The sequence below is a fragment of the Chiloscyllium punctatum genome, chromosome 24 (genome assembly GCF_047496795.1).
Source record: "Chiloscyllium punctatum isolate Juve2018m chromosome 24, sChiPun1.3, whole genome shotgun sequence".
Classification (NCBI taxonomy): Eukaryota; Metazoa; Chordata; class Chondrichthyes; order Orectolobiformes; family Hemiscylliidae; genus Chiloscyllium; species Chiloscyllium punctatum.
In genome coordinates, this window is record NC_092762.1 from 82477464 (window position 1) to 82489713 (window position 12250).

Here is a 12250-nt window from a genome sequence, read left to right on the forward strand (position 1 = left end):
TCCTTCCCTAAAGGAACAGGATGGGTTTTTAATAATAATTATTATTAATAATGATAGTCACAATTAGACTAGTTATTAATTCCAGGTTATTTTTATTGAATATGAATGTCATCATCTGTCATGGTGGAATTCAAACCCTTGTCTCTGTGGAATGGGTCTGGGACTCTGGGTGACTCATCCTGTGATCCTGATAACAAGGATGGGTTGGGAGAGCAGTTAAGAATGCTTCCAGGACACCCTGGGTTTTATACGTGGAAGTTCAGAGCACAAAAACAAGGATGTTTGGATGTATTTTATGGCTTGTGGGTCATCATGGAACTCCGAGGAAGGGTCACTGAACCCGAAACGTTAACTCTGATTTCTCTCCACTGATGCTGCCAGACCTGCTGAGCTTTTCCAGCAATTTCTGTTTCTGTTTCTGATTTACAGCATCCACAGTTCTTTCGTTTTTTTTTAATGGAGTATTGTGTCCGATTCTGGGTTCTACGCTTTCAGAAGGAGGTGAATATTGTAGAGAGTGTGCAGATAGGATTTATGAGACTGATTGGAGAAATTGAGTTGAAGATTCATTATTTATTATGATTGTTTGAGAGCTTTTGCAATTGATCTAAAACTTGGGTTCAAGGCATTGTTTCCAAGAATGATTTCATCCAAAGGAGAGTGAGCTCCCATGGTGATAATGCCTTATGGATAATGGATAATGTTCTGTGACTTTGAGGTGAACAATCCAGTGAGAAGGAGAGGTACACAGAGCATGTCCATTCAGTCAGAACCTGGTCCAGTCAAAAGGATTTTTAAAGAAACATTCATCCGTGGGATGTGGGCATTGCCAGCTGGGCTGGCATTTTTTGCCCATCCCCAGTTGTCCAGAGAGCAGTTAAGAATCAGCTATATTGCTGTGGGTCTAGAGTCATATGTAGGCGAAAGTGAGGACTGCAGATGCTGGAGATCAAAGTGGTGCTGGAAAAGCACAGCAGGTCAGGCAGCATCCGAGGAGCAGGAAAATTGACGTTTCGGGCAGGAGTCCTTCCTGATAAAGGGTTCCTGCTCGAAATGTTGACTTTCCTAGAGTCATGTGTAGGCCAGACCAGGTAAGGATGGCAGATTTTCTTCCCTAAAGGACATTAATGGACCGAATAGATTTTACAATGATTGACAATCGTTACATATTTGCAATTAGACCAGCTTTTTTTTAATACAAATTTCACCATCTACCGTAGTGGGATTCAAATCCATGTCCCCAAAATATTAACCTGGGGGTTGCTGAATTACTACCCCTGTGACATTACTTCCACAGTTTCCCCTTCATTGGTCCTTAATGGCAGGGATACTGTTAGTTTAGCAGTCTCCAAAACAGTTGGGGCAGAAGGGAGAAATCCTGAGTTATTTAGAAGGAAGATTGTTGAGGTGTGAGAGAGGTAAGACTGTTGAAGATACGTTAAGCAGGACGTGAATTGAGTTCTCAGCTTGTGTAAGGGTCTCAGAAAGAGAGAGCATTGAAATAAACCATAATTAAGTAAATGGACTGAACTTTGATTAAACAAAACTAATTACAACCATGCCATTTGATCAAGGAGTTGTTATTGGGGGAAGGGGCTGACCATTGGTGAGTCTGAGTGTGCTGTCAGGGTAAAAGAAGTGAATCTTTCATTCTGATATTTGTAGTGATGCTGTTTTAACATAATGTGGGGGTGCCGGTGTTGGACTGAGGTGGACAAAGTCAAAGGTCACATGACCCCAGGTGACAGTCCAACAAGTTTATTTAAAATCAAAAGCTTTCAGAGCGTTGCCCTGTCATCAGGTGAAGTGAGGGGGAGAAACACAGAACACAAATTTTATGGCCACCAAGAAACCAAGGGCAGAGAGATCAAAAGATCATACAGATGGTGTGAGTGCAGTGTTGAATAATTCTCTGCAGGTGATCAAGAGTGTTAGATGGTGTGAGTAAAACTGTTTAACTTGAAAGGGTTCGGAAAAGATTTACAAGGATATTGCTTCGACTGGAGGGTTTGAGCTATAGAGAGAAGCTGAATAGGCTGGGGCTGATTTTCCTGGTATGTCAAAGGAGTGACCTTATAGAAGTTTATAAAATAATAAGGGGCATGGATAGGGTGACAAGGCCTTTTCCCCAGGGTAGGGGGGTCCAAAACCAGAAGACTTAAGGTGAGAAGAGAAAAATTTAAAAGGGGTCTGAGGGGCAACTTTTTCACGCAGAGGGCGTGTATGGAATGAGCTGCCAGAGGATGAGGTGGAGGCTGGTACAATTACAGCATTTAAAAGACATCTGGATGGGTATATGAATAGGAAGGGTTTGGAGGGATACAGGCTGTATGGAAAATAGGACTAGATTATAGGACTTGGCATGGACAAATTGGGCTGAAAAGTCTGTTCCTGTGCTGTACACTTCCATGATTGCAACTGTAAGGAAGGAGCAAGAGATTTGCAGAGAGTCAGCAGGAACACAATGGGGTGAGTCTACTCCTTTGGAGCTGCAATTATTTCTATGATTCTAATATGTTGTGTAAGGGCTATATGGTCCTGGCGCAACCTTGCGATGATGTCATGGAGCTGTTCCTCACTGGGCAGAAGTAGCACAGTGTGGGTGGAGTTAAAGACTCACAGGTACATGAAGTAGAGAGAAACACATGTGGGAAGGATGTGGAATAGACTGACAAGTATAAGGTGACAGAGTTCATAGAATAGTCTTTCAACAGTACAACAGTAAGATGAGAGCCTGCTTTATCTCTGATTACCATGTGTTGTGGAGTTTAGTCAGTATTAGAAAGCAGCCCAAGCCTTAAGGCAGTTCTTGTTTTCCCCTTGGTTTGTATTGAATGCAAACTCATGAATGTGGACATATTGCCATATGACGCTAATCAGAGGTTTGGTGTGGACTCGATGGGCTGAATGGCCTGCTTTCTCACAATAGGAATTCTGTGAGAAAGACCAACCCAGGGAACAGAAGCCAGCTAGTACATCCCAAAAGCTGACCAGGTAACAATCAGTTATCAGAAGGACCTCTGCTCCCTCATTTCACCTGATTGGCTGGATTAGCCAATGTTCTCACTGACCAAGTCACCCCACCTCTCCCGCACTGAGGCATCTTGTCAGGTGGACATAGGAAGACCTGGGTGACACCAACTGAACAAGAACAAAGGAGATCTCCCCACCCCCACCCCTACCCCCACCGTCATGAACAACCACCGAACCGCGGCAAAAGTCACCAAAGTGGATTATCAGGTCAATAGCCGACTGCTGTTTGTGGGATCCTGCTGTGCACATGGTCGCTCCCAACATTGCAATGGGGATTTACCCTTCGAGAAAGTCCTGAGGTCCTGATAGACACTAGAGGAATGGTCAATTCTCTTTGGCTTTCCTACAAAGATGTGGAGGTTATTGTGGCTATCATGAGGGGTCAAAATGAATATCAAGAAAAGGAGACATGATCAGGTAAGATGGCAACCAGTGGTTCAGATGGAAGAACCTGTTCAGCTGGTGAATGACACACACTGGTTTGACTGGTCATGAATATTTTAAAATGAACTTCACTACAACCAAAGTTTCAAACGTTACCGTTTCATTTTACTGTTTTTTTAAAAACTCCTCTGGGTTGGTTTTCAAAGCATGTGGATTGTTTCAAGAAGTGTAGATTTGGGTTAAGGAGCTAACAGATGGGGAGAGGGGGGCGTTCGTTGAGACAATGTCTATTGGTATCCAATTGGTAATCGACACTTGATTTTTATTAGAAATGAAAGAGTTGCATTTATATATAAGCCTGCTAAATTCCTCAGTAAAACAACAGTGATGTGGAGGTGCTGGTGTTGTACAAGGGTGGATGAGAACAGAAGTGGGTCGACACCGTGCTATAGCCCAACAGATTTATTTGAAATCACAAACTTTGGGGCAACGCTTTGAAAGTTTGTGATTTCAAATCAACCTGCTGGACTTTATCCTGGTGTGGTCTGACTTCTGACCTTAAAACAACAATAACAACTTAGGCTTAGGTAAAACTTGTAGCATAATGAAATACAATCTGCATGGAGCTTGTAGACAGTGAACATCAAACCAATATAACCAAGAGTGGTCGAGGGTGGGAACGCAGTAGAGTCCTCTGGTGGCTGTAAGGATAGTGCCTGACTCTCACGGGTAGGGGTCGAGGGAAGGGCAATTGCCAAAGATCTGCCATCAGGGAAGTGACGCCAGGCAAGCATGAAGTGGCTCGGTTGGTGTGTGTCCTTCACTTCTGTTGTTTCACTTACCCTGCCGACACACTCCTCAGGTTTGACTCACTGATGGAATTGGACTTCATTCTCTTTCAGTTGCTGTGAGAAATGCAAGGGGTTCAGATAAAAGGTTACAACCTGGTGAATCATTTTTACTTCTCAGTGTGATTTCCTAAGAATTGTTTTTGGCCTAAGGCAATATAAGGTTTATAAATAACATTTATATTCAACTGAACAAATGACCCGCCTGGTATCTGGATGGTTTCGTTCCATCACATTGAAAGGTGTGTTTCAGTGTTCTTTTGGGAAATCAAAACTTTATTTTTATTAGACGGTGGAAAGGTTGCATTTCTATAATACCTTCCCAAAGCCCTCAGTAATACAGCAATAACAACTCAGATTTAGGTAGAACCTTTAACAAAATAGAACATTCCAAGACAATTGTGAGGATGCACTTGTGTTGCCTCATAACTCTGACTCATTGCGCAAGGTGAATTTTCTCACAAATCCAAAATTAGTCTTTTATTAGTTTGAATGGTGACTTTGGGAGCTATCTGATACAGTTTAGCTGGAAGTCGGGTTTCAGATTTGCATTTTCTGCAACGTGCTTATCTATAAGATCATGCCTGATTCACCTTCCTTTCTGACTAACGCCTATAAAGGTCGGAATTGGCCTCAGCTACTTACCCTGCTTTGGATCACTGGGTTTCTCAGGGTAGACAGTCAGAATTACTTCCATTGGTTACGTCACCAGCTGTCAGTGGAATGTTCCCATTGAATTTCACAACCGCAAATTACAGAAAGTTGCACGTTACAGAATATTCCAAACGCATGGTAATTGCTGAAGAAGTGAGGATTGCATGGTATTTATGCATTCACAGGATTTGAGTGTGATTGGCTGGCTCAGTATTAATTGTCCTGGAGCAGTTGGTGGTGGTGAGCTGCCTTCTTGAAATACTTGGATGTAAGCATAAGAGGTACAGTTAGTAAGTTTGCAGATGACACCAAAATTGGAGGTGTAGTGGACAGCGAAGAGGGTTACCTCAGATTACAACAGGATCTTGACCAAATGGGCCAATGGGCTGAGAAGTAGCAGATGGAGTTTAATTCAGATAAATGTGAGGCGCTGCATTTTGGGAAAGCAAATCTTAGCAGGACTTATACACCTAATGGTAAGGTCCTAGGGAGTGTTGCTGAACAAAGAGACCTTGGAGTGCAGGTTCATAGCTCCTTGAAAGTGGAGTCGCAGGTAGATAGGATAGTGAAGAAGGTGTTTGGTATGCTTTCCTTTATTGGTCAGAGTATTGAGTACAGGAGTTGGGAGGTCATGTTGCAGCTGTACAGGATATTGGTTAGGCCACTGTTGGAATATTGCGTGCAATTCTGATCTCCTTCCTATCGGAAAGATGTTGTGAAACTTGAAAGGGTTCAGAAAATATTTACAAAGTTGTTGTCAGGATTGGGGGATTTGAGCTATGGGGAAAGGTTGAACAGGCTGAGGCTATTTTCCCTGGAGCGTCGGAGGCTGAAGGGTGACCTTATAGAGGTTTATAAAATTATGAGGGGTATGGATAGGATAAATAGACAAGGTCTTTTCCCTGGGGTCGGGGAGTCCAGAACTAGAGGGCATAGGTTTAGAGTGAGAGGGGAAAGATATAAAAGAGATCTACGGGGCAACCTTTTCATACAGAGGGTGGTACGTGTATGGAATGAGCTGCCAGAGAAAGTGGTGGAGGCTGGTACAATTGCAACATTTAAAAGGCATTTGGATGGGTATATGAATAGGAAGGGTTTGGAGGGATATGGGCCGGGTGCTGGCAGGTGGGACTAAATTGGGTTAGGATATCTGGTCAGCATGGACGGGTTGGACTGAAGGGTCTGTTTTCATGTTGTACATCTCTATGACTCTATGACTCTATGTGGTGTGGATAGACCCAGAACGCAGTTAGGGAGGGAATTCCAGGATTTTGAGCCAGCGACAGTGAAGGAATGACGATATATTTCCGAGTCAGGATGCTGAGTGGCTTCGAGGGAAATGTGGAGTCAGTGATGTTCCCAAGTATCTGCTGCCTTTGTCCTTCAATGTGGTAGAGGGCATGGGCTTGAAAGGCGTGGTCAAATGAACCTTGATGAGTTGCTGCAGTCCATTTTCTAGATGGTATACACTGCTGCTACTGAGCGTTGGTGGTGGAGGGAGGTGGATGTGGTGCCAATCAAGTGGGCTGCTTTGTCCTAGATGGTGTCAAGCTTCTTGAGTGTTGTTGGAGCTGCCCCCATCCAGGCAAGTGGGGAATATTCCATCACACTCCTGACTTGTGTCTTGTAGATGGTGGACAGGCTTTGGGGAGTCAGGAGATGAGTTAACCTCTGCAAAATACCCAGCATCAGACCGGCTCTTGTAGCCACTATGTTCCGGTAGTTCAATATCTGCTCAATGATAACACCCAGAATGTTGGTAGTGGGGGATTCAGTGATGGTCACACCATTGAGTGTCGAGGGGCTATGGTTTGATTCCTTCTTGTTGAAGATGGTCATTGCCTGGCACTTGAGTAGTGTGAATGTTACTTGCCACTTAATCAGCCCCAGTGTGGACATTGTCCAGATCTTTGTACACAAGGTATCTGAAGAGTAACGAATGGTGGAGAACATTGTGCAATCACCAGTGAACATCCCCATCTGTCTGACCTTATGTTGGCGGGAAGGTCATTGATGAAGCAGCTGAAGATGGTTGGGCCTAGAAACTGCCTCGTGCCGATCTGGATCTGAGATAATTGGGCCTTCAACAACAACAACCATTTTCCTACCTGCCAGGCATGACTCCAACCAATGAAGAGCTTCCCCCCGTAACCCACTGTTTCCAATTTTGCGAAGGCTCCTTGCTGCCACACTCAGTCAAAAGCAGCCTTGATGTTAGGGACAATCCCTCATCTCATCTCTGATATCCAGCACGTCTAGGCATGTTTTGACCAAGACTCTAATGAGATGAGATCCTGAGCTTTGTGGTCCTGGTGGATCACAAATTGGGTGTCACTGAGCTGATTATTGCCAAGCAAGAGCTGCTGGATAACTCTGTTGATGATCCCCCTTATCTTTTCATTGATAATCGAGAATAGACTGATATCATGGTAGCTGACTGGACTAGACGTGTCCAGTTTCTTGTGTAGAGGACATACCTGGGCAAGTTCTCGTATTGCTGGGTAGTTACCAGTGTTGTAACTGTTCTGGAACAGCTTGGCTCAGGGCACTGCAGCACAAGTCTTCAGTACTATTGCTGGAATTGTACTGTTCCTGAAATTACAGTGGTCAGGGGAATGATGCTGAATCATTCGCAGGAATCATGTTGGCACTTCAATGCAATACGAAGGGAAAATCCTGCACTGTCTGAGGTGCTAACTTTCAGTTGAACTATTCAATCTAGTGTGAGGAAAGATCCTGTGGCAATATTTTGCAGAAGAGTGCATAGTTCTCTCCAATATCCTGGACAGCATTAATCACTGACAAAAGTCTAAAGTTAAATGGTCTAGTTCTTGCATCCCACTGCTATCTGTGGAACCTTGCAGTGCTCAAATCAACTGCAATGTTTTCCAAAATTATAAATGACCACACTTCAAAGAAAATTACTTAATTTGATTGCATCATGCATTGGGAGGTTGATGTTCTGAAAGGTGATATATAAATATAGGTCTCTTCCTTTGTTGTGTTGAGATGCATATTGAAAGCATCTTGCTGTTTGCAGAGTCCAGTAAATATCATAGAATCCTTACACGGTGGAGCAGGCCATTCGGACCATCAAGTCCACACCGACCCTCAGAGAGCATCCCACTCAGATCCACCCTGCATTTCCCATGGCCTATCCACCTAACCTGCACATCTTTGGATTGTGGGAAGAAACCATGACACCCAGAGGAATCCCACACAGACATGGGGAGAACATGCAAACTCAACACAAACAATTACCCGAGGGTGGAATCAAACCCCAGTCCTTGGCACTGTGAGGCAGCATCCAGGGACTGGGACTGTGAGGCAGCACTGTACCACCCAAATAGTACCCATATAGTATCTAACCATCTCCTTTTGAAATTCAATGGTGTTTTCATCACTGGGGCTCCTACTATTAACATCCTGTGGGTTGCTATTATCTTGAAAGTGAATGGGACTAACTTTATAAATACAATGAGAACAGCCAGTAGCTCAGAACTCTCTGTGGAGTAACTCCCTTCCTGCTTTCTCACTGGCTATTCACCAGGCCATCGGGAATGACCTTCCCCCTTCATTTTGGTTTTTTGGGTGTGGACCTCTGAAGTCTGTGTGTGGCATTGACCCCAAGTGTCAACAAGCCGCCTGGCGTGTGTGAGAGCGTGCAGAAGTTGTGCCACTTTGAGGTGTACTTTTTATATGATGAATAAACGGAGACATTGGTCAAGAGTGGGATGTAATACTCCCCACTTGCCTAGACGGATGCAGCTCTAACAACACTCAAGAAGCTCGGTGTTATTATGATTAGCATCCCATCTACAAACATCTCACTTTCTCTACCACTAACACCGAGCAGCTCAGTGAGTACCATCCACAAAATGCACTTCGGAAACTCAACCAGGCTCCTCTGATCGCACTTGCCAAAGCCCTATCTCTACCCCATTCAAGCATAGATCCCTGGGAACATCACCACCTGTAAGCTCTCCCTCCAAGCCACTCACAATCCTGAGATGGAAATATACTGCCGTTCCTTCAAAATCCAGGAACTACCCCCCCGACCCCCACCCCCGTCTCCCCACAAGGACATTGTGGGTCTCCTGACAGCACATGAACTGCAGCAGTTCAAGAAGGCAGCTCACCCCATCTTCTCCAGCACAACCAGGGACAACAATACCAGTGACACTCAAGTCCTGCAAATGATTAAAAAAAGGATCAAGAAAAGGTGAAAGACCCTCATAATGATGGTGAATAATCAAGTCTGGAGTTAAAGGGACAGGGTTTACTGAGCTAAGTGTTAAATGTGTTTTTCTGTCTAAATCTGGCCTCTAGTGAGCAAGGAATGACAGTATATTACTCTCCAATGGTTGGTAATAAACTGACAATCTTTTTGGGAACTTGCCATAAGATGGTGGGTGTGGGAACACCAGATTGGGCCAGTAGTTGACATCTGAGGCCGGTCCTTCAAGAGAAAAAAACTCCACACTGTGTAACCACAATGGAGACTAGGCTTTTGTCCTTGCTGGGAAAATGGTTCGTCAGTCTCTGCTGGACTGGATGACCAGAAAGGTCCCTGTGATTCCATACAGGATGATAATGAGTAACTGTCATCTTCACTTTTCAATTTTTTTGGATGAGGTAATTGGAAGAAAATAATCTGAGAAAGTGTTTGTCGAAACAATCTTCAAGGGGGATATTAACAACTGACGTGCAGTTAGTGCAAAATGTCAGGAAACACCTACAAAGGAAAGTGCCTAATCATCACAGAAAAATGTCCAAGGCATTTGGAGAGGCAACTATCCACACACACTGGAGATTCAATAGATCTGGGACTCGATTAGATTTGATTCCCTACAGTGTGGAAACAGGCCCTTCGGCCCAACAAGTCCACACTGACCCTCTGAAGTGCAACCCACCCAGACCCATTCCCCTACATCTAACACTATTGGCAATTTAGCATGGCCAATTCACCTGACCTACACATCTTTGTGACTGTGGGAGGAAACTGGAGCACCCGGAGGAAACCCACGCAGACACGGGGAGAATGTGCAAACTCTACACAGACAGTTGCTCGAGGCGGGAAGTGAACCTGGAACCCTGGTGCTGTGAGGCAACAGTGCTAACCACTGAGCCACCGTGCAGCCCATGGTGTTGGTTTGGTTCTAGTTTCAGGACCTGCACTCAGTACTGCACGACTAAAACATGCCTCTAATCCAGGTGTTGAAGGGTTAATGAAATCATATCCTTGTGCACAGTGTGTGCAAAGTGCTTGTACCTGCCCGGCCTCTAGAGGAAACTTGTCCAGGCATAGAGGTCGATGCTGGACTACAGCCAATGGATGTGGAGTTGCCTCCCTGCAGGCAGCCTTGGGAAATGAACAGGAATCATCCTGATCTGTGAGAGCTGACCGAGCTACTGGGGAGAGGGTGCACTGCTCCTGCCTCTCCTCATACTCATGTGAACATAATCCTTCAGAAAAAAGAGATTGTTTTTTAAATGGACCGTTTATTGATGTGCACTGGAAATAGCTTTGGGACCCTCATTCACCACATCGGCCTGTTTCACAACCACTTGACACTCAAGCCTTTCTACCCCATGAATTACGACCCAAATGACAGCCAAACACGATCAGCGGTTGACTTTGAAAACAGTGATACTTGTACTAAGACAAAGTAGCAGGGAGGTTCTTCAACTTACCAATTGAGCTGAAAGCTTCAGGAGGTGGTAAATTAATATTTGAAGGCTTGGCAGTTCCCTGTAAAGGGCTGCTTAATGTAATCAGATGCTGAGGACAATCTGCCAAGCTGTGAATCGCTCCCTTTGGTTCCCAAGGTTAACTCCCTGTCAGTTTGGGGAACCTCTTGCCTGAGTCATGCCCATTTCAACAATATACAGTCAGATTATGTATTTAAATCATCGAAAAATGTAAGGAGGTAGAGTAGAGTTATCTAAATGTAGGTAGGTAGAGTAGGGTTATCTTTTCTTATGTCGGTCCCATGAAGGAAGGGGAGCCTTTGCCTCAGAGTACAGCTCATTGTACAATGCTGCACCTTGTGTTTTGTTAACCTGTTGTACTGCATTAACCACTTGGGCTGGGCTGACCAGGAAATTCTCCCACTGTTACCAACCTGCCCTAAGCAGCCAATTCAGAGAAATTATTACACACCTTTGGAGCAGCTCAGACTTGAACCTATACCTTCTGGCTCAGAGGCAGGGACATTGCCACAACACCTTGAGAATTAAACTGTTTGGCAACTTCGTTGACCATCAAGTCTTGGAGTGGGACTCAAACCCCAACCTTCTGGTTCAGAGATGGGACATTACCCACTTCCAAGATGGAAGGAGACTGTACTCACTCCCAGAAGGAGCTAGCCACAGATAATACTCTCCTACCCTTTCTCCAACAACATCTTTACACTTTATTATAATTTTATTGTGTTTTTACATGGATCAGGGATGGGTATTGCTGGCTAGGCTGTGTAGATGCACAATGACATTAGGGAGAGAATTTTGGGATTTTGAAATAGTGACAGTGAAGGAACAGTGACGTATATTTCTAAGTCAGGATTGTGAAAGACTTGGAGGGGTATTGCAGATGATGGCGTTCCTGTACATTGGAGGTGTCATCTTTCAAATGAGACATTAACTGGAGGCTCAGTCTGCCTTCTTGGGTGGGCGTAAGAGGTCCCATGATATTATTTCGAAGGGCAACAGTAGAGATAACCCAACATCCTGACCAATAATTCAATAGAGATAATTATGGAATCTTGCTGTGCGCATGTCTGTGCCATGTTTCCTACATTGCAACAGTGACTGCTTTTTGAAAGTGCTCCTTTGGCTGTAAAGCAGAGTGAGTGTGAAAGGCGTTATATAAATGTACACTCATCCTTATTGCTTTCTGTTAACAATACCATGGTTGTAAGGCAGCATTTTGGAGTGAACACCTGCAAGTTATCTCCCTCTGGGAGCTTTAGAATTCATGTCTAGACATCAACCTTTGTGGATGCGATCAGATCTATGTTGTTAACTGATCTCAGTTGAAATAGGGCTCAGGAAGTTGCAGTCAGCTAAACTCAACACAGAAAATCATTTGCTGGTTCCTTGTTAGAGACAATAGTTGAGGATAACACCAGCCTCAGTTACGATGCTGACCGCAGTTCAATGATAACACTGTTGCTACTTGAAGAGTGGCTACTTACAGGAGGCATGAGAGGGGCAGGAGCTCTGTGGATAACAATCTACACCCAAGGTTGGTTCGCCAACAGGGCAATTTCTAACCCTGAACAGCATTATTTACTCAGAGAATGCTCAACTCTGAAAAACCAATGTTTATT